Here is a 22,500-nt window from a genome sequence, read left to right as displayed (position 1 = left end):
CGAAAGTCGTTTGAAACAGGCGGGTCAGGTATTCCTCGTCGACGCCCAGGTTTGCCCCGAGCTCGTCGTCGTACCTCCCCTCCACTAATCCCCTATAGAATGCTTTGGTTGTGTTGAAGTCACTCAAGGTCGACCCGGGACGGCAGAGTTGCTTGAGAGCAACGCGACACTCGCGGTGCCATTCGCCCTTCTTCGGCCTCTTTTTGATCCACGACTGTAGTTCGGTCATGGAGACGAGTTGCGGGAATGCGTGCCTCACAAACGGCGACCACACCTGTTCACCGTCGTCTACATAGAGCCGGAGATGTCGCAGTCTCAGCGCGTGTCTGCGCATCATCAACCACGGCATGCCCAGCCCTCCTTTTAACGGGTGTTGACAGCAAATGGATCGCCTGACCATCGGGACGCATCCTTTCCCCAAAGAAGCGGAAAGAGGATGCGTTCTAGTTTGGTGATGGTAGGGTCGGGGACAAGTACGACGGTCAGGCGGTAGTAGATGATGGACGCGATTTGTACGCGTTCACCACCTCCGCCCGACCTTTTAGGGACAGTTTCCTCTCGGCCCATGCTGGGCGAGAGTGACCACCCTACTCGTTATCTCGTTCCAGTTCTTCTCCATTTGGAGGTCCGGACCGAACCAGACCCCGAGCAACTCAACCGGGCCTTCTGTCCAGCGTCCCACGACGGAGGTACTGGTGGACGCCATGGGCTTGCTCTCCAGGTGCCGAGCCGCAAGCCCCATGACTTTTCCCGGTTGATTTTTGCTCCTGTCACCGCTTCGTAGTCTTTCAGTGTCTCGCCGACCCGCTCGATGTGCTCGTGGCTTGAAACTATGACGGTGACGTCGTCCGCGTATGCAGACACGCTCGTCCCGCATCCTAATTCTCGCGGGATGCCCCTTAGAGTCGCCAGCTTCCGCAGTAGTGGCTCAAGAGTCAATACGTATAGAAGGGTCTCGATAGATGTCCATTTACGCGAATTACCGAACGGATGCCCCTGTACAAGGCAGCTATCCAGCCGCGGAAGACGGGACCGAAACCAGCCGCTCTCAGGACTGCCTCCAAGTATCGATGGTCTACCCTATCAAAGGCTTTCGATTGATCCAAGTTGATCAGGGCCCCACCCATGCCAGGTTCGTTAAACCCTGTCTATGATGTAGCGCATCAGATGGAGGTTGTCATGGATGGTCCGGCCCGGCACGCGCACGTTTGTGCGTTGTCGACCAGTTTCTCCATGACAAGCGCCAACCTCTTGGCTAAAACCTTTGTCAAAATTTTCAGGTCTGCATTGAGCAGAGTGATTGGCCTAAGTTATCTATAATGTTTCCTTGTTTGGATCTTTCTTCAGCAGAGTTACAGCTCCTCGACTCACAAACCGGGTATGCTCCCGTTTTGCTGCCAGTTGCAGTATACCGCTGCCAAGACGTCTCCAAACAAGTCTGGCATACAATAGTTAAATTCGTAGGGTAGACCATCCAAACCCGGTGATTTGTCCCTCGAGCATTCTGCCATCGCTTCCCGCACTTCGCCGCCGCGATGGCACCTTCGCAGCACCCTGCCTTTCTTGTCGAGTGTCGTGGCAGGCTATGTAGGTAGGCACTGAAGTCTACCCTACGTCTTGCCCTCCACTCGTCCCGAACAGTCGGGCAAAATGCTGCTGAAAGGCCTCACACATTTTACTTGGCTCGAGCAATTCGCGCCCCTGTTCATCTACCAGTGACCGAATGGTGGCTTTGTTGCCCTGTTGCGCCTCTGCCACCCGGGCCTCTCTCGCGGCTCCAACACCTTCGTTCCTTAGAGCACGCATCCTAGCTCTGACAGCACATCCTTCGTGTTTGGCGTTGAAGTGTTGGTCGAGGCCAACCTCGCCGCCAAAACGTCGGATGCGATGCCGCTTCTAATTGCCTCTTCTAGCTTCTTAACTAGCTCACACCTCTACTCTATTTCTATCTATGGCTAGTGCTTTGCTGTACCTAATCGCTTCTGCTTTACTGCTCTCTTGAGGGCAAACCACCATTTGTTGTTGATGATGGCTCTCGTCAAAGCCCTCTTTACTAGTGTGCTAATCCGGTCTCTGAAACTTGTCTGGACGGGAATGATGCGTTCAGTTCCAGTACCCAGGACCCTGTCTATGTGCCTTATCTAAGTCTAGCGTACGCGTCACCAATTTGTGATCCGTGTAGCTGACTGTGTGGAATTGTGGACATCCTAAGTTATCCTTGTCTACTGTCCTACACAGTATCCTATCTAGATACGATCTCGACGACCCACTGCGGTTTGCTCCATGTCCACGTTGGTGCATTGGGGTGGTCGAGTCGGTACCTGTCAGACAGTTGGAATCGTCTGAGCAGGTCTCTGAGGCATTTGCATCCCCTTCTGTTTCTGTCTCTACCACGTAGTCTACATGCGTGTCCAAGGTAGCATTCCAATCCCCCACTAAGAGTAAAGGACGAGACGTTCCCAAGAATACTTCTAGACGTCGAAAGAAATCCGCCCGACCTGTTAAGGGCGGTGCGTAGACTGATACGAGTCGAAAAGCGCACCCATTGCTGCCGGTCAAAAATCCAGAACGACAGTCTACCCTCGGGTCTACGAATATCGTCTTGACTTCGAGATCCAGGCTCTTGTGAAAAAGTACCGCGGTGCCACTACCGCCCATCCTCGGCAGACAGGGAGCGAAATAAATGTTAAACTGTCCGCCAAACATGGACTTTAGGGCCCGTGGCTCGTGGAGTCCTGGTCTCACTTATGGCTATGATTCCCAAATCATGTGACTTGATGTCATTTAGGAGGTATCCTTGTTTCCAAGGAGACCCCAAGCCACGCGCATTCACACAACCAATCTTGACCATGATTCTATGGGGGTGTGGTGTTGCTTTAAAAAACAAATGAAAGTACAGAGAGTTACTTACTTGTGTCGAAAGTTTTGGCTTCCTCGTTCTTTGATGTGTCTTCGAGGAGGTTTCTATATAGTTTTTGGGACAGATATTTCTGGAAACCCCCTACGCATTTGGGAAGAGGGCTTTGAGTTTGGTTTGGTGGTGTTGTTTGTGTGATGGTAGTATTTTGATGTGTTTGGGTGGTGTAGTGCGTGGATGATTGCTATTTTTAAAGTCATCTTCACAAATGTTTGTGTATCCTGTGATGTACTCCATTAGTTTGGAGTCTTTTGTGTCTATCGCTGATAGCATTGTTTTGTGTGTGGGTTGGTGCTTGTTTTGTTGTGTATGGAGTTTCAGGGTTCAGGTATCTCCCTGCTTTGGTTGCGATTTCTTGTTTGGTTTTTCTTGATCTTTTTCTTTTACCCCTGTGGCTATTGCCATTCTGTCGAACTTTCATCGTAGATGAAAAGTCTGACGAATCAGCAGGGGCAAGGGTAAAGCGTCTGGTTGTGTTTGTGCGGTTGTAGATATTGTTGTGGTGCGCGGGGAGGGTGTTGCTGGGGGTTTGTTGTGGTTATTGTCTCTCCTACATCCTTGGTGTGCTTGTCTTCTTCGTTGTTATTCTGGTGTTGGAATTGGTTTATTTGTTGTTGGTGGTGATGATTCTGTCTTGGCGCTGGTGTTGGTGTTGTTTGGTTGGGTTGGCTTGTACTTTGTTTTTTTCCTGCATTTCCGCATACAGCTTCTTGACTAGCTGTCCATATTGTGGTGTGGGCAATAATCCTGGCTTTTGTGATTTTTCCTGTGGCTGTTGTTGTTGTTGTAATTTTGCGGCAGATTTGCACTCCTTTTTGAGGTGTGCCTCGCTGCCACATGTATGCATCGTGGCCTTCTGCCCTCGACTACTAAGTATAACTTGCGGCCATCCTCAAGATGTACGTGGGTGGGGATTTTATTTATGTCCTCTTGACTTATGTGGAAGAGGAACTCTATTCTCTTTCCCAGCCAGTCCTTGTTTTCCGAAACACCGATATCTAGGATGTTATGTCCTCCATTTCGGATGTTAAGGCGGATGTAATCCACAGTGTTGTAGTCACTTGGGGGACACCACTGATAATGACTTTCGTCACCTTCTGGCCGAGGTAACTCGTGTGTCAACGTTAGTTCATCAGAATGAAGGGTTATCGTGAGAATTTCTTCGCCAACTCTTCATTCTGAAAAACCACCTGTACGTGTGGAACTTGTTCGCCCAAGTCACACAATCCTTGTATCCCCAGATGGGCGTAAGCACTTTTCGACTTTGTCTGTGCTTGCCTTTTCTGGACTTTTTGTTTTTTTTATTTGTGATTTTATATACAATTGTCTTTTTTTTCTCCTCATTCAGTATGTGCTGAGGTATGTGTAAGAGTATTTTTCCGTTTTCATTTTATAAGGTTTCTGCAATCTTTAATCTGTTGTGTAGTAAACGAAACTTTTGTTACCTTTTCTTTTATCGCCTCGGCGAAGTTTGTTGTTGTTTTGTTATTGTTGTTACTGCCGGTGGTGTTGGTGTTGATGGCAGGGGTGTGGTTGTGTAGGTTTGTGGTGCTGATTATGCAACTAGCAAGGGGTGGAAAATTGCCTGCGTAATTTAGTCCTGCATTAGCGCAAATTTCGGCATTTCGTTTGCTTGTCGTCGTTATTTTTTCACTTTGGTGATGGAGTGGCGTGAGCAGTGGTTGAAGGGAATTGTTGTTGTCGTCGTCGTCGTTGTTGTTGTTGTTGTGTTGTTGTTTGTTCTTGGTGACGGCGGTGGTGTTAGTAGTATTAGTAGCATTGACGGCACGGTCTTTGTGTGGCGGTGATGTTGGTATTGTTATTGGTGGCGACGTCTTTAGTAGGGATAGCAGTTTTAGTAGCAGATTCTGCCATGGTGTTGTTGTCGGTGTTGGTGGTGGTGGTGGACTCACTGATGGGTGTTGCGGTGCTTGGCCTTGCGACCTTTGTTTTGTATTTGTTGCTGTTGTCGATGTTGATGGTGGCGGAGTTTCAGTTCAGCGTAAGGTAACAGAGCATCCTGTTTTTCTGCCTCTGCGTCACGCTTGACTTGCACCTCAGCCTCGTGGTGACCAGTGGCCATTTTGGAAATAAAAGGCTAAATGAAACCACGAAGGCTATGAGAATTTTTTCTTTTAAATTTGCCCACAAGGGGCAAAATTTTGTGTAGATATTAATCAAGGTTGCAGTGGATGTTGTTGCACAACTTTTAAACACAAAATATTTCACAATAAACAATTTTCAACGTACAAAATGACCAACTTACGTGGAGCCCATTTGACTAGCGTCCGTCCATGTCGAGAGATAGATGATAGATAGATAGATAGATAGATAGATAGATAGATAGATAGATAGATAGATAGATAGATAGACAGATAGATAGATAGATAGATAGATAGGGAGATAAGCAGACAGAGGGAAAGAATTGGTAAGTTTGGTGTAAATAAAAATGAACAAGGACAAATATACGGAGGTAAACTATGGAGGAAAAGGGGGAGAGACAAACAGACAGACAGAGTGGAAGTGATGCATAGACGAAGATGAGGAAGTAAAGAAAATGAGGTATAAAAATGGATACGAGTGCGCAGATATGGTGACTTGTTGAGAGGTGAAAGAAATGAAGTTTTGAATGGTATAAATAAAACAAAAACAAATACAAAAGAAAACAAGACTGATTGATACGAACAGGTAGAAAAGAATAAGAAAGTGGCTATAAGCGTAAGAGAAAGAGTGAGTGGTAGTGTGAGTGAGAGGCACCGAGGGAGAACGAGAGGGGGGAGTGATGAGAGACGAAGAGAAAGAGGGTTGGTGAGAAATAATAAAAAGAGAGCAAAAAGTAAGATATAAAATATTGATTTGGAGTGCAATAGTGGAATCTGTTGATAGTGTAGGAAGATAAAGTTAGCAGATAAAATAGATGAAGTTAAAAAAACAAAAAAAAGAACAAAAAAACTCTCAGAGATATTCACAGATAACTTTCCTAAAAAGACTCAAGGATTCTTCCTGGAAATATTAGAATGGAAAAGTAGAAAGTCAGTAAATGGCTTTAAAATATACTTCCTTGTACCTCTCTATCTCTCCAATTTCTTCCTCTCTGTCTCTCTGTCTGTCTGTCTCTGTCTCTCTCTCTTCTTTGTCCCTTTCTCTCTTCCTTCTCTCTTCTGTCTGTCTGTCTGTCTCTCTTTCTCTTTCTCTCTCTCTCTCTCTCTCTCTCTCTCTCTCTCGCTTTCTCACAAACACACGCACACATACAAACACTATCGTTATATATATGCAACAAATACATACATGACTTGACCTTCGACATTGCACGTGTGTGGGCTTTTTTTTGTGTGTGTGTGTGTGTTTGTATTTGTGTGTGTGTGTGTGTGTGTGTGTGTGTTGTGTTTGTATTTGTGTGTGTGTGTGTGTTTGTATTTGTGCTTGTGTGTGTGAGTGTGCTTAGGTACATAGTTTTGGAGAATTTTTTTTTTGGTATCAGGTTGTATGGAGAAGAAAAACAATAATTGTCTTACGTACGCGCAAACACAGCTGTGTGGTTAACCTTTGCAACCACACCTTCGTGAGTTCAGTCCCACTGCGCAACATCTACAGCAATTGTCTCCTTTTATCGCCGTGTGAGGGAATTTGGTAGACTGAGATTGTGTGGAAGCAGTTCGCAAAGACATCAATATGTACATTATTTACATTCTTTACATTTGACGGATATTTGTCCTCATCTTGTTTGTTACTCTTTTACTTGTTTCAGTCATTTGACTGTGGCCATGCTGGAGCACCGCTTTTAGTCGAGCAAATCGACCCTAGGACTTATTCTTTGCAAGCCTAGTACTTATTCTATTGGTTTCTTTTGCCGAACCGCTAAGTTACGGGGACGTAAACACACCAGCATCGGTTGTCAAGCGATGTTGGGTGACAAACACAGACACACAAACATACACACATACATACGTATATATATATATATATATATATATATATATATATACATATATATATATACGACGGGCTTCTTTCAGTTTCCGTTTACCAAATCCACTCACAAGGCTTTGGTCGGCCCGAGGCTATAGTAGAAGACACTTGCCGAAGGTGCCACGCAGTGGGACTGAACCCGGAACCATGTGGTTCGTAAGCAAGCCACATACCACATAGCCATTCCTACCGGCTGATATACCCTCCAGCCATCATCAGGTGTCCTGGGGAAATTTGAAACATTATGAAGGCTGGAGGGTATATCACCTGAAACGTTGTGTTAACAACAAACAAAATGAGGACAAATATCCATCAAATGTAAGTGTTGTAAATAATGTACATAATTCCTCATCTCTTAAATATAGAACTGTGACATCAATATGTGCTAGACTTCAGAAGAGTATATATGGCGTGGCTGTGTGGTAAAACGCTTGTTTCCCATGGTTCACATGGCACCGGGTTCAGTACCACTGAACGGCACCTTGGGCAAGTGTCTTCTATAGCCTCGGGCCAACCAAAGCCTTGTCAGTGGATTTGGTAGACGGAAACTGAAAGAAGCCCGTTGTATATGTGTGAGTGTGTGTGTGTGTGTGTGTGTGTGTGTGTGTGTGTGTGTGTGTGCGTGTCCCACCATCGCTTGACACCGTAACTCAACAAAAAAATACCGATAGAATAAGTACTATACTTACAAAGAATAAGTCCTGGGGTTCATCTATTCGACTAAAGGCGGTGCTCCAGCATGGCCACAATCAAGTGACTGAAACGAGTAAAACAATAGAAGAATTGGAGCTATTTGATCAGCGAAATCTTTTCAAGATAGTGCTCCAGCTTGACCTCTGTTCAATCAATAAAACAAAGGATGAATGATAAACACTACATCATAAATTTAGATGGACGACTGAGTTGATTAAATAAGGTCCGCGACTTCACTAATTTTATCAATCCAATCTCGAACTAGATGTCCCTACAACACCTCCAGGTGCCGCCTGCAGTGACTTCTGAGTCACTATATAGAATGGGAACAAATTTGGGGGTCGAAGTTATAATTCAAGATGGTTTGCGATATGTTGAAATTTAAACTGAGAAAATAAAGCGATGCGGCCACTTGAAACGCGATCAAAACCTGTTTTCTGCAGATGTACGAAGTAAGCGTTGTCGATCGTATAACAAATGATCGATTCATCCACTTTGATCAATACAGGTTTATCATGAGGTGAACGATATCATAGATAGATATGCTTTTGATTCCGCTGATCAGTGCTTTATCAACTACAAAACTGATGATAAATGCAAATTTCTTTTCTACCATTTTGATCAAAATCTTAAATTGTTCATTCAACTGAGGTTCGAGAAAGGATTTATCAAATCATCCTCCGCCTTCTTCGCATCTCTCCTCGGCAGAACTACCACCCTGCAGATCACAAATCTGGATACACTCTCATGCTGCTGCCAGTTCCTATGCATCTCTACCAAGACACTGACAAATATGTCGTGTATATACGCGCAAAGTTCATTTGGCAAACCATCGAAGCTGGACTGTTTTCAACTTATAAAACCACTTACCTATTTCTTTATTACCCACAAGGGGCTAAACACAGAAAGGATAAACAAGGACAGACAAAGGGATTAAGTCGATTATATCGACCCCAGTGCGTAACTGGTACTTGATTTATCGACCCCGAAAGGATGAAAGGCAAAGTCGATTTCGGCGGAATTTGAACTCAGAACGTAACGGCGGACGAAATACGGCTAAGCATTTCGCCCGGCGTGGTAACGTTTCTGCCAGCTCGCCGCCTTGTAAAGTCGACCTCGGCGGAATTTGAACTCAGAACGTAACGGCAGATGAAATACGGCTACGCATTTCGTCCGGCGTGGTAACGTTTCTGCCAGCTCGCCGCCTTATAAAACCACTTACCATTATTCATATTTCAGCTGATGTTATCGGATTTTCTCAGAAATCTTCAACTTTTGTCATGAGCCAAAGCAGGCTTTCAAAGGAAGCTTTAAAATGCCTTCCCATAATCACCCGCTGTCTTCGAGGAAAAACTGAGCAAGCTGAGAATGAATATCTACACTTATTTGTTTGGAACCGAATAGAATATGTCCATCTCGGTTCCTCATAGATAAAAAATTGTCATCGTTACCACATCATTTTACCGCTAGTCGCATCTGTCGAACGATGTTTGTTCCGCTGTATTTTAAGCTTTCGCCTTAGTCTTGACAACATAACATCCAGGTTTCTCTCAGACGTTAATATTTCATAGTAATTCACGCCGTTCTTGTTCGTTTGGATGACTTTCCTAATCGCTACTTCTAATTTGCTTGCATACTTTCTCACTAATCTATCCTTGTGTGTCATTACTTCTATGCTACGCTAATCTTCTTTTAGGATTATATCACCACGTTTTGACGACAATTTTCCCTTTCTACCCCACTGCGCTTAATTAACACATCAGGTCGCTTTCGGGTGCGAAGGGTGACTCGGGTTCCAGCAACCGGCGACCTTTCTTTAAATTATACATACACGGAGCATTATGATTACAAATGTGTATGTCTGTGTAGGAACTGATTGAAATCATGCACACCCTATACTCTACCAATCTCCACACCTGAAAATACCCTGCATACCATCTACATAGAATCGAGACTACCTGAGGACTCTGTGCCATGTCTACAGTGGTGCTTTCGAAGAATTGGTAACTCACACAGTTGGAAAAATCTCAGCATGAGTGCAAAATGTTATATCAGCCTCCAAATCGCACTAAAGACTTTTCCAACAAAGCTTCCAGACGCCTGAGAAGAAATCTGAACCCCTTTCCCGCGACGCAGACACCTACCTGTCTGAAAGTACCAATTACACTTCTTTTCATGTCGAAATCAATAATTTAGTATCTCGGTCCAGGAAGCACGCTCGTAACCAATGATTCAAAGTCTTTCAAAACCAACCTACCATCCCGCTACTCAGTTTACAACAATTAAAAGATGCATACACCTCGTGGTAGTCAAAAATTGGTGCAGAATCGTTTGGTCCTAAAATTCCTTGTCGACGATGTCTCCCACATTTATACCTAAAGATTATTAATCAAGTAATCCCCTTTCCAGGTCGACTTAAGATCACGTACATTTAGAAACCCTACTGAAAGTACGACGATACTGATTTGTGGAAGATGAAGAAACAGGTTGAGTTACATATCATAGAGAATGGTATTCTCTTCAGGAAATATGTTACATGGAAACCTTCACCAAATGACATTACGGACGGTGTCTCGACCAGTGTGCCAGGGGATACATAGGCCATGGGAACCGACAAACCAGTGCTATGAGCTCATATGGCTCGTGAGGGATCCTTACTTCTTCTTAAATGACATTAGTTCACAAGGAATTTTTCCGAGGTTGTATATTAGCGTGTGTAAAGCGTCTTCAGTAGTTGTGTGTCTTTAGGAATTCAGAAAACAAATTCTTTAAAAAAAAAACACCTTCTTCTGTTTCTATTCTACCATTGCGTCTTGATATGTAATTCCTCAAAAATGTTCTCTCTATTTACCACGCTAAAGACATCTGAGTGTATTTTTAAAGGGAGGTGAGCTAGTTTTATTCGTTTTGTTGCTATTACTGTTGTTATCGTTGTAGTTTCCCAATTGTTCACACGGCTGATGTTACTTCCGGTTGTATATGCCTGGTGCTGAACTTGTTAAAATACATTTGTTTTCCATTTGTGTGTATGTGTGGGAGGGCGCTCCCATCAGTTTGGTTACGTATTACAATGTTGTTCTTGTTGCTGTAGTTGAAATGTTAGTCGTTTCTTACTTTCTAGCTGTTTTTGTCGTAAATGAGCTGAGTGTTAATTCTTTGCCCTTCCTTTGCGTTTTCTCCGCTGATAATGGGCGATGAAGAGGTGCGGCTGTGGAGTAAGAAGATTACTTACGAACAACATGATTCCGAGTGCGGTCCCACCGCATGGTATCTTGAGCAAGCGCCTTCATCTATAGTCTCGGGCCGAACATAGCTTTGTGGGTGGATTGAGCAGACGGAAACTGAAAGAAACCTGTCGTAAATATATTCGCATATATATATAATGTGTGTGTGTGTGTATGTGTGTGTGTGTGTGTGTGTGTGGTGTGTGTGTGTGTGTGTGTGTGTGTGTGTATATGAGTGTTTGTGCTTTTGTGGATTGACAACCGGTGCTGGTGTGTTTACGCCCTTGAAACTTAGGTTAATAAGTATTAAACTTGAAAACAAAAAAAACAAATAAGCAATGGGGTCGATTCATTTGATTAAAAGTTCTCCACAGTAATGCTCCAGTATGGTCGCAGTCTATTGACTGAAACAAGAAAAAGGATAAAAACAAAAACGATAAAAGATTTGTTTTCATTTTTGCTGCTGTCTCTGACGACGATTTGCTACCATCGTGGGACCCCCATTCATCCATTTGAAAGCACATGTTCGTAATATCAAGCCAGGTTAATTTAGTTCCTTGTAACAAGTAGTACTATTCGAGCAACTACTTACCACAGCTATTTTAGTATCGTTCGAGAGAACGATAATAATATAAGTGGTATATATTCGTTTCTCTTTATTTGTAAAACCATATTCCAGCCGTAGCCATCCCTTGGAATTTCCAGACAGTTCATCAGGGTTTAGTATGCAAGCTGCAGTATTCAAACTTTATCAAAGTCAGTTATGGTTGAAAGAAAATCTCACTAATTTTTCTTGCAGTTCAAGCATAACCATGTCGATGTTCCTCATTATATTGCATCAAGTGCTCCCTTCTCCATGTAGCCCTTTGCATCTGAGATGGTAGAATGCCTTGGAGTAGTTTTAGCTGCTTTTTATCGCAAATCGTTTATAGGGTACTTAAAGTACCATCCCTTTATAGGGTACTTAAAGTAATCCAGGATAATGTCGTCATTTCGAACAGTATTTGAGCCATTTCGCCACATCTTCTTCGTGATTATCGCTCAGTATATGAAGTAAATGTGTTCCTTATCAGACGCAGTTACCACTTACGTCAGGTGAATAGAAAGGTCAACAGTTCATGAGAACAACAACAGCGAAATGTGGAGGCGCAATGTCCCAGTGATTAGGGCAGCGGACTCGCGGTCGTACGAACGCGGTTTCGATTCCCAGACCGAGCATTGTGAGTGTTTATTGAGCAAAAACACCTAAACTCCATGAGGCTCCGGCGGGGAGGTGGGTGGTGAAACCCGCTGTACTCTTTCACCACAACTTTCTCTCACTCTTTCTTCCTACTTCTGCTACAAAGAAGAGGAACCATGGTGTAACCCACTATGGTGTGGTAAACTTTCAGACCCTAGTCTAGATTGCGAATCCTCTGTACCCCCAGGATGGTTCAGCTCTCCACCCGTTAAAAGCCACCGTTTACGGAATGAGGATAACAACGTCGCTTTCGTGTCCGTGCAACCGCCAGTCTATCGCGTGTGGTGGGTGGATCTTCAAGTTGCCACTCGCATTCTTAGTAGCTTAGAGTAGGCTCGAATTAGAGATTATTCTGTGTGGCTAATGGTGTGATTCCTGATTGAAAGAAGAAGAAGAAGAGAAGAAGAAGAAGAAGAAGAAGAAGAAGAAGAAGAAGAAGAAGAAGAAGAAGAAGAAGAAGAAGAAGAAGGAAAAGAAGAAGAAGAACAAGAACAACAAGAACAAGAACAACAAGAACAACAACAGCAGCAGCAGCAGCGAAGTTGCTTGTAAAGAATAAGTTTAGCATACTGTTATATCCTTACGACTCCAATATCGTAGAACGGTTGATATAATTGACGAAAGATAAATAACAGGCTGTAACAGTCTTATAACAATACAAAATAGAAACAGCGGCAGTAATAAACACGCAGTGAACGAACAATCTTTTGCGAACCAACAATCAATATTTCCAACACACGAACTCAAACTGTAAACTGACTTCGAAGGCCAAACTGGGATGGTTTAATTCTAATCGCAAAAGTTAAACAAAAATGGGACAATACACTGGACAAACGGCGTCGAGGACTTATCAAATGATATTACATAAATGAAGAAATACATTATAATTTCAGGAGGCGCAATAGCCCAGTGGTTAGGGCAGCGGACTCGCAGTCGGAGGATCGCAGTGTTTATTGAGTGAAAACACCTAAAGTTTCACGAGGCTCCGGCAGGGGGTGGTGGCGACCCCTGTTGTACTCTTTCACCACAACTTTCTCTCACTCTTTCTTCCTGTTTCTTGGGATGGACTGGCGTCCCGTCCAGCCAGGGGTGGGGCACATACGCCATACAAACCGGTAAACCGGGCCCATGAGCCTGGCTAGGCTTGAAAAGGGTGCATAAATAAATAAAACGTTATAATTTCGGATGAAAATGAAAAATAATAAATGAATGGATGTGGAATGGGTTCAACCTCACCCAAACCATTCCTGCGTTGAACCATTTACTTCATCCATTTTTTTAAAACCCGTTTAATTGGGCACTTACATACCCAACTTTCTGGTTACTTTCTTCCATCTTTTTTCGTACGCTTTTGATGTCAGGCATTTCTTCTGCGGACATGCTTTCCCTCTTAGATGATATAAAAAGAGGTTAACTAAAGCATGCCCGGAGACGAAGATGCCTGATGCGACACCTCTTCCAGTCGTCTTCCATATCACCTCTTTCGCTATAGCTATTACGGCTAGAAAACAGAATTTCTCTTCTCCTTTTAGAGAAGACGGCAGAACGATCTTAATAATCGATTCGGCTGACAGCTGTACTCTTCCCAGCTGTGACAATATCCGTTCGGTAGAAACTAACAGGTCCGAGAGACACGGACACTGTATGATTGTGTGCAGAACAATTTTGTTGCTCTGCCCGCAACGTGGGCACGTAGGCGAAACCGTGACGCCGTGCCTCGCGAGTTTATCTCGAGCTGGCAAGGCACTTCGGAACCACAGTCAAGCCAAGGACTTCTGGAAGTTGTCTATCGGTCCCGCGCTGACTTTCACCGACACCCAGAGTCTCCCACAAGCCGTCATCACACGTGCCCTCTACCAGCCCTCTACAGTACGCCGAGGTGGTACCCCCTCCACCGGCATTGCTCGTTAGGGAGAGAAGCACCATCGCCTGTCGACACTCGGCTTGCCAAGCTCCCAACCTTCGTCTACGCCTGATCCAGCATTCCAGTTCACCAAAAGAGGTGAACCTGAGAAATATCTCATCAACGAACGGAGACCACATCCGCTCACCGTCCAGCTAGAGCCAGAGATGCCTCAACCTCAGCGCCTGAACATCTTTAGCTATTGCATCCCTAAAACACCCTTTAGCGGCTGTTGACTGCCTACTACGTCAGACCGCTACCATTTATATGTAGCAGTCCCGTAGCGGTCCCGTATATTCTCGTCAGGGGATGTCGTACTCTCGACATAAAACATACTGGAAAAAACAAACAAACAAAATAACACAACGTACTTCGTAAGCAGAGCAGTATATATTTTACGAATCATTATAATTCATACGATATGTAGTAAACAGTCAGCTAATATCGATTAGATTGTCCAGAGTGTGAAGATGTCAACTGGATAAATATACATTTGGTGAAGAATGATACACACAGATATGTTTCTGAGATAGACCAGTGACATATATAATATAGTGTTATGTGATATATGAGTATCATTAGTGAACGCCGTAGAGAGAAAATAACATAAACTAGAGCTGAATCAAATGGTAGATATAATTTAGTATCCGTTCCTACTGTCTTCGCTTCACTTGGATTACATATGCTGCATGTAATGATATTTCATCTTACACTTGAATAGAGACAAAGTAACAATATGTGTGTGGGGGAAGTATATAGAAAAAAGTCATGTATCTATTACTGTATGTGTATATCTAGGTATGTGTGCGTACGTGTGTGATAAACTAACATTAATTCAAAACGTGATTAAATATAACGTGGAACATTTATTTTTTTTTCTTCTCTGGGTACAAGGCCCGAAAAAGTTTTGAGCGGGTGAGGGGGTTAGTCGATAAGATCGAACCCAGTACGCAACTGGTACTTAATTTATCGACCCCACCCCCCGAAAGGATGAAAGGCAAAGTCGACCGCGGCGGAATTTGAACTCGGAACGTAGCGACGGCTGAAATACCGCTAAGCATTTCGCCCAGTATGCTAACGATTCTTATTTCTTTACTGCCCACAAGGGGCTACACACAGAGGGGAAAAGAACAGACATACGGATTAAGTCGATTATATCAACCCCAATGCGTAACTGGTATTTATTTAGTCGACTCCGAAGGGTGAAAGGCAAAGTCGACCTCGGCAGAATTTTAATTCAGAACGTAGCGGCAGACGAAATACCGCTAAGCATTTCGCCCGGCGTGCTAACGATTCTGCCAACTCGCCGCCTTAACGTGGAACATTTATTGCTACTAGTGGCACATTCAATGTGTGCGTAAGAGCATATGTGTGCGCGGGCGTGTGTGCGCGCGTGTGTGTGTGTGTGTGTGTGTGTGTGCGCGCGTGTGTGTGTGTGTGTGTGTGTGTGTGTACGTTCCTTCGTGTGTATTGGGGAGGCATGCGTACTAGCATCTCTTACTGACATCTTTAACATATTTACTCCCATAACGGAACTTACAAACTATAGTGTTTGTGGCATTCGAAGAATCTTTTGAAAATCGTAATAATAATAGTCCTTAGCGGTATTTTGTCTGTCTTTACGTTCTGAGTTCAAATTCCGCCGTGGTCGACCTTACTTTTCATCCTTTCGGAGTCGATAAATTAAGTACCAGTTCTGTACTGGGGTCGATCTAATCGGCTGGAGCGGTCCCCCCAAAAATTTCGAGCCTTGTGCCTAGAGTTTTTTGAAATAAAAACAATTCTACAACCGTACGTACATCTGAAACATATATATACGTACATCCGAAACATATATATAAATCTGACAGGCTAAGGAAAAGTTTGGTTAAACATTGTTGTCCGTTCTTCTTCCCGCTGTGTTACAGTGTTTACAAGACTATATATAGAATGGGAACAAATTTGGAGGTCGAAGTCAAAATTCAAGGTTTCAGTACCTTTTTTTAATCATTCCTAGAGATCCTACAATCACTGGTACTGTAGTCGCCTTGAGATGCCACATTTTTTCAATTTCTATTAGCAAGTCTTTATATTTACTGATCTTATTATTATTATTATTATTGTTGTTGTTGTTGTTGTTGAATGAGAGAGCTCCGCATGCTATCAAAGTGACGCTGGGGTACAAATATATAAACCCTCAAGACTACCCGTCTAATAAGGGTACACCAGGAACATACATCACAACCATATATGTGCGACATAGTGATCTCATGTCAAGATAAACAGCAGATGGCCCTGCAGGTAGGGTTCATTTGAATTTTCTTGAGGTTGAGTAGCCCATCTCATGGTACAACTAATATCGTCATGATACAACTGAATAAAAATTTTGAAAAACACATCTCAATTTTGTTTTATTTCCCCATTTTATGTTTCTATTCTTTTACCCAGAAGGCGTAGCGTTTCCTCAAAAATATAATTAGACGTTCCTTACAGCGGGTGTCTTCGATTCTGTTTGCTTTGGCCTCACGGGAAATTTTTCGGCAACAAAACAGGAAGAAAAAAACTGACCTCTTGTATTCTAACATGGCTGCTAAAGCCCTCGCACCAGATAACCTTGATACTGAATCTAAAATTCTTTAGATCGATGCATCCAGCTCTGCTAGTTATTTCTTTAATGTTTTCAATGAGCGAAGATAAATTTTCGATCATATTTTTTTTTCACTAAAGTTAAAAGATAAAATGTGATCCAAACCAAATATTCGTTATTAAATGCTGTCTCGTATTTAACAATAATAATAATAATATAATAATAATAATAATAATAATAATAATAATAACAACAACAATAACAGCAACAACAACAACAACAAAAATAATTATTATTATAATAACACCAACAACAAAAACAACAACACCACCAACAACAACAACAATAATAATAATAATAATAATAATAACAACAACAACAACAACAACAATAATTATAATAATAATAATAAATGCCCTGATGCAGTACCAGGCAGTGGCTCTCATGGCTTCTAAACTTAACTGATTGGAAGGGTTATCATGTACATTCTTTTGTCTTGGTATAAAAGATGGGCTACAGCAAATATTCTGCTCAATACCTCAGATTTGCTTGTCAGTTGTTTGACCTTAACCAGTTGAGCATGTCCCTTAGTGGCTGACGATATGTGCATCTCTGATCACGAGCAGAAGTAGTGGGGGAGCATCATAGCCATGTGTTGAGAGGGATTCTTTGGGATTTGAATAATTCACCTCTGGAAACATGGGTGGTTCGTTCAACATTCTTAAACAACCCTTACTCAGGGACCTTTTGAGTGGGATGGGTTACTCGACCAGAAGAAAATTCTAACTGGGCCACACCTGCAAGCTCATGTGCTGTTTGTCTTTATATGAGATTACCATGTTGTACAAATATGGTTGTGATGCATGTGACTGGTGTACCCTTAGCAGACAAGTAGTCATGGTGGATGTACTGGGCTTCGTATATTTTACCCCGGTGTCACTTTGATGGCATGCACTGCTCTCTCACTCAATAATAATAATAATGTTTTCAAAGTTTGTCACAAGGGCAGCCATTTTTAGGCGGAGAGATAACTCGGTTATATCGACCCCCAGTGTTTCACTGGTACTCAATTTATCGGCCCGGAAAGGAAGAGGAGGCAATGTCGACCTCGACGGAATTTGAACCCAGTACAGAGCGGCAGACGAAATAGCGCTAAGCATTTCGACCGGCTTGCTTAACGAATCTGCCAGCTTGCCGTCTTACTACTACTACTACTACTATACTACTACTACTACTACTACTACTACTACTACTACTACTACTACTACTACTACTGATAATAATAATAATAATAATAATAATAATAATAATTTATAATAATGATAATAATAAAGCCCTCTTACAATAGCAGACTCTGGCTCTCATAGTTCCTGATATGAAGTAATGAGAAGTGTTATCATGTGTTTGTTTCATCTTCGTGCAAAAGAAAACAATATATATATATATCTGCTCTATACCATAGGTTTGTTTGTCAGTTGCTTGACCTTATCATCTGATCATAAGCAGAAGTAGTCAGGGCGCAACATAGCCATGTGCTCTGAGGAAGTCTTTGAAGGTGAATTATTCACCCTTGGAAACATGGGGGTATCGTTCATTATCCTTAAACGACTTTTATTCAGGGATCATTTGAACGGGATGGGCCACTCAGCCTCAAGAAAATTCAAACTGAACCCTACCTGTAGGGCCATCTGCTGTTTATCTTGATATGAGATCACCATGTCGCACATATATGGTTGTGATGCATGTACCTGGTATACCCTTATTAGACGGGTAGTCATGATCGGTATGTTGGGCTTCATATATTTGTACCCCAGGGTCACATTGATAGCATGCGGAGCTCTCTCATTCAGCAGCAACAACAACAATAATAATAATAATAATAATAATAATAATAATGATAATAATAATAATGATAATAATAATAATAATAATAATAATAATATAATAATAATAATAATCATAATAATAATAATAATAATAATAATAACAATAATAAGATCAGTAAATATATAGGCTTGCTAATAGAAACTGAAAAAATGTGACATCTCAAGGCGACTACAGTACCAGTGATTGTAGGATCTCTAGGAGTGATAAAAAAAAGGTACTGAAACCTTTTTGAAAATGACACCAGGTTTACCATCCCTACAAGAATTGCAAAAAATCGTATTAACTGGAACTGCTCATGTACTGAGAAGAATATTATCTCTGTGAAAACAACATCCATTCATGAATTTATTTATTCCTTTATTTTTTTTTAATACATTTTTTTACCTGGGAATTTGCGTGTGTAATCTGGGAATGCATGCAATGAGCTTCTCTGCCCTAGGTGTACGGAAAACACTCGGCGGGAAATGGAAGAACATTTGAAGAAGGAAGGAAAAAACATAATAATGATAATAATATTCGTTTCTACTGGAAGGACAAGGCCTCAAATTTAGAGGAAGGGATTAAGTCGACTACATCGACCCCAGTGCGTAACTGGTACTTATTTAATCAACCCCGAGCGTGTGACAGGCGAAGTCGACCTCGGCAGAATTTGAACGCTAAGCATTTTGTCCGGCGTGCTAAGGATTCTGCCAGCGCGGCACCTTAATGATTGCTTGTCTTAACCTCCCACGGAAAGTATTAATAGGTAGCCCCGCAGGTAAAATATATACGTTGTTTGCGGAAAACATTCTACTGCCTGTAGAACAAAAGGGATGACGAAAAGGATCCTAGTTCCCCAGGGACCACCTTGTGATAGACAAGGTTATGATGAAGAACTGTGAATAGTACCAAAACTCTTATGCACGACTTGGATCGACTTCAAAAAGTCTTATGACAAGTTGCCGCATTCGCGGATTTTGGAAACATTCGACATGTGTGAAATAGCTGAGAACGTATGTACACTGATTAAGAACAGCATGCCTAGTTGGAAAACACATATTTCCTGTAACAACAAGCACTTAGCCGAGGCAACAATCAAAAGAGGTATCTTCCAATGAGACTCTTGCTCACCTCTGTTATTTGTTATAGCATTGATCCCACTTTCTCTAATCCTACGCAAAATCAGCGTGCACTATGAGCTCAAAAAGAATGGACTTCGTCTTAACCACCTTCTTTTCATGGATGATTTAAATCTGTTCGCAAAAACAGAGCCTTAAAGGAAGAGTTTGGTTGAGACTCTGTAAATGTACAGCAAGGATACAGGGATGGAATTCGGTATCTCCATATGTGCGGTGCTTACTTTGAAGCGGGGCAAACGCGTAAATTGTAGGGCATAGAATTGTCAAACAGGGAGAGAATGAAAGACTCGGAGGATAGTGGATACAAGTACGTTGGGATCCTGAGGCTGGACAATATCTTGCACAAAGAAATGAAAGACAAGGTCATCACTGCATATTTCAAGCGCCTCAAACTTCTCTTGAAATGAAAACTCAACTCAAAGAACCTTGTGACTGCCATCAACATATGAGCCGTTGCTGGAGTCGTCTATAGCGTACCCATCCTGAAATGGACACAAGCAGAGATTGACCAACTCGATAGCACCACCCGAAAGACAATGACAATGCATGGTGCCCTCCACACTAAGACAAATGTACATAGGCTCTACATGAAGAGAGGTAAAGGGGGAAGTGAGCTGATTAGCGTACGGGAGCGCATCAGCAGTGAAAGAAGAAACATGACGTAGTGGTTAAGACCTACTAACCCCAAGATTCCGAGTTCGATTCCAAGCAGTGACCTGAACACTTACAATAATAATAATAATAATAATAATAATAATAATAATAATAATGATAATAATAATAATAACATCGAAAAATACCTTAGGAATGAGAACACAGGTTCGAAATTTCCCCAAGACACCTGAAGAAGGCTGGAGGGTATATCAGCCGAAACGTTGTGTTAACAACAAACAAAATGAGGACAAATATCCGGCAAATGTATATAATGTAAATAATAAGCAAGGGTACTTCTTCAGAATTTACCCCCACCCCACCCCACCCTATAACTTCTGAACCAGTAATATTTTTTTTCAGGTTCATATGTTTTCGATTTCGGCGACTACGATTTAGCAAAAACAAATTTCAATTACCCCCTCCTCTACAGTTGACAAGATGTACTGTCCCGCACAAAACGACAGCTTCTAAATCCTTTAACCTGATTAGGCGAAAATTAATTATCAAACTTTAAATCTCTATAACTTTTGAAAACCTTTTTTCTGGAAAAAGTGAAACAACTTCAGCAATTTTCGATTAACCTTAATTTCTGAAATGCTGGTAGCCAAACCATCTTTAATTCCACTGTAGAACTGTTAGAAGTTAGTGTTGAACATAAACGAAGTTGATTAAACAGATACATAAACACAATTTAATTTCATTATTTAATTATGAACTTTATTGATATCAGCAGCCATAATATCCGTAAATTGATTGACTCAACAGCGACAGTTGAATTGACAATTACGTTTTGCCAAGTTATTTTTAAAATTTGGCACAATAATGTACTTTTCCAAGCTAAATTGCTGGGATCGTTTCACTTTTTTCAGAGAAATGTTTTTAAAAAGCTAGAGAGGTTTAAAGTTTGATAATTTTCACCCAATCAGGAAACAGGATTTGGAAGCGGTCATTTTGTGCGCGACGGCACGTCTTGTCGACTGTAAAACTGTAAACAAAGCAAATAAATTGGTGGGGTAGGGGTGGGGGTAAAGGAAATTGTAAAAATTGTTTTGTTTTTTTTGTGCTAAATCGTAATATCCGATATCGAAAATATGTGAATCTGAAAAAATCTTTTATAAAAAATTACTGGTTCAAATCTTATAGGGTGTTGGAGTTGGTGGGAGAATTCCGAGGAAGTACCGAAACATGGCCGAATATTTGGTAAACAGCAAACAAGACCTGCTACAGTATGGTGCTAGTGGAGAAGGAGTTTAAAAGAATGGACTTGAGAATGCTCATAAATTCCGATTAAGAACAGCCAACGAGAGAGAAGAAACCCTACTTCGCATGGAATTAAAGGTCAGTTCCATCTTGAAACCAACAAATTAAAAGACCAGAAAGAATCATGGAGGTGGCTGAACAAGGTTGACCTAAAAAAGAATACTGAAAGCCTAATCATCACTGCCCAGGACCAGGCATTGTATACTAACTCAGTGAAAAGGAATATACACCACACAAGTGCAATGGACCTCTGCAGAACGTGTGGGAAGAGGGTCGAAAGTGTGACTCACATTTGTTAGTGCTTGGAAAAGTTTTGCGCAGACAGAGTACAAGTGCAAACACGAGGTAGCCCCAAACCTCCAACTGACTACTATGCTGTAAGTATGGATATGAGGTTACAGGTGCTTTGTACCAACATACACCGGAAAAGGTAATGGACAAAAAGGGAAAGGCAAAAGTCGGCATTACTTGGAACTGTACGCATATTGCGTGAAGTACTGTCTGTCTGAGGTCCTTGTAGTGACTTAAGAAACAGTAGAAACCCTCGGTAGACACAATATCTTCAATCAACAACCTCACGATATTGTATACTGTGACGTCTATAATAATAATAATAATAATAATAATAATAATAATAATAATAATAATAATAATAATAATAATAATAATAATGATGATGATGATGATGATGATGATGATGATGATAATAATAATAATAATAATAATAATAATAATAATAATAATAATAATAATAATAATACAAACAAGAAATCATACCACCTAACAAATATGAAGAAGAAGTAGAAGATGAAGAAACAACAAAAGCTATAAAACAAATGAAATCCAAACTAAAACTAGAACAGCAAAGAACCATGATAAAACGATGGTAAGAAAAGCCACTTCATGGTAAATACTAGACTAAACTAAATGCAAAAGAAATAGTCAAAGAAAAATCCCAGCAAAGGTTGAGAAGCTCAGGACTCAAAGCAGAGACAGAGGGATTTTTAATTGCAGCACAAGACCAAAGCCTCCCCACCCGAAATTACCAAAAACATGTAATGAAAAGAAA

Source organism: Octopus sinensis, linkage group LG6 (genome assembly GCF_006345805.1).
Source record: "Octopus sinensis linkage group LG6, ASM634580v1, whole genome shotgun sequence".
Classification (NCBI taxonomy): domain Eukaryota; kingdom Metazoa; phylum Mollusca; class Cephalopoda; order Octopoda; family Octopodidae; genus Octopus; species Octopus sinensis.
This window is presented reverse-complemented; position numbering follows the sequence as displayed.